This window comes from Pteropus alecto, unplaced genomic scaffold, assembly GCF_000325575.1.
Source record: "Pteropus alecto unplaced genomic scaffold, ASM32557v1 scaffold101, whole genome shotgun sequence".
Lineage (NCBI taxonomy): Eukaryota > Metazoa > Chordata > Mammalia > Chiroptera > Pteropodidae > Pteropus > Pteropus alecto.
This window is the reverse complement of record NW_006432945.1, coordinates 14,698,177-14,700,258: the sequence shown is the minus strand read 5'-3', so window position 1 is coordinate 14,700,258 and position 2,082 is coordinate 14,698,177.

Sequence of the window (2,082 nt, the reverse complement as noted above, 5' to 3'; positions counted from 1 at the left end):
GCCTTGAATATAGTGAAAGAAACACTTCTACTGTCTGTCTCAGGGACTTCCCCAGACAGAGGGAGGAGCCTGGCCTGCGTGATATACTCCTGTAACTCTCTAGGTGAAGGATATCACTTGTAGAGGTCCCACAGTCTTTTGGGATCATTAGAAATGAAGTAATCCTTTATAGTGAATTTTCCATTTCACTGAAACTTATTCTTTTAAGCATCAAACTTAATTTTATCTTTACCACTATTAACAGATTTCTAAAAAAAAATAGATACCATTTGCCTTATTCAGTAATACCCTCAAAGAATTTGGCTTATCATTATGATATCAAGTACTAAATTTCATTTACATGAGAGGATTTCAAAATGTATAAAGCTACTCGTCATTTTGTCACCATATTAAACTGCCTTGGATAGTCCTAAATCCTGTGTCTTTGCTGTGTGAAACTTAACCGTCATTTTTTACTATTTTGTCTTCAAGAAACACTTTATTCTCAGAGGAATTAAACATACCTAAATAAGCAGACAGACATATCATGTTTAAGAATCAGAAAAACCAATATTTCTAAGATATCAATGATCTAAAATTGATATATAGATTCAGTGTAATCTCAGTTGAAATCTTAGGAGGTTCTCCTGTAGAAACTGATAAGCTGATTGTAAAATTTGCATGTAAATGCAAAAGACCTAGAATAACCAAGACAGTTTGCAAAAAGAAGGACCCAGTTGGAGTCTTCGCACCCCCTGGTTTTAAGAAAGCTATAAAGCTATAACCATAAAGCTACGGTAATGGAGACAGTGAAGTAGTGAGCTAAAGTGAGACACATATAGATTGATGGAACACACAAGAGAGCTCAGAAATATACCCGTCATTATAGAGTCAATTGACTTTCAACAAATGATGCCAAAGCAATTCAATAAGGAATGGATAATCTTTTTAACAAGCAGTCCTAGGACAACTGGTTATCCCCATGCAAAAAAAAAAAAGAAAAAGAAAAAAAAGAAAAAAGGAATCTTGACCTTTAGATCACACAATATACAAAAATGAACTCAAATGGATTATAAATCTAAATGGAAGAGCTCAAACTCTAAAAAAGAAACAAAAAATATTTGTAAGACATTGCATTTGGCTGTCAGTTTTATATATGACACCAAAACCACAATCAATAAAAGTAAAAATTAATAAATTAAACTTTATCATAATTAAAAATTCCATTCGGTGATGATTCATGCAACGACATGGGTAATTCTTATACGCATTTTTCTAAGCGATAGAAGCCAAACCCCGAAGGCTACATACTGTGTGATTCCATTTCTATGACATTGTAGAAAAAGTAAAATTACAGAGACAGAAAACAGATCATTTGCCACCAAGGATTTGAGGAAGTAAGAGGATACTGGGCTGCACAAGGGAATTTGGGGGGGTGATGAAACTGGTTTGTATGCTGCTGTGGTAGCAGATGCATCCCTCTATGCATCTGATAAAACCTAAACAAATATACGTCACAAAGAGTGAACTTCACTGTATGCAAATTTTAAAAACTCAACTAGGAAGTTGGAGAGATTCTGAGATGGGATGCAACTGTCAGATGAATCAGACTCTATTACAAGTGCATGACATAACCTTTCTCAAGGGGATGGGGAAGAAAGGAACCATCACAGACCAGAGAGGAGAAGTAACAGTGAAATACAACACGGCAGTGTCTGAATTGGCTGCTGGGACAACAAGAGACATTAATAGGAAAACTAGTAATATCCAAATAGAGTCTGGAATTTAGCGAATAGTGACGCACCAACGTTAGCTTCTAAGTTTTGGCAAATTTACCCTAGTGATGTAAGCTGATAGCCTAAGAGGAAACTAAAACTGATTGAGTGATATATGAAACTCTGGAATTTTTCTGTAAATCTAAAATTATTTCTCGATAAAAATTTTAAATAAATTAATAAATATGAGTCTGTAGTATGTAGTTTATATAGACAGATTTTATATATACCAAATTTATATACTCTGATATAAAAGATGAAATAAATAAATCAATTAGGAAGAATGGATAAACCTTCCTTACAGAAGAATTCCAAATAATAAATGTAG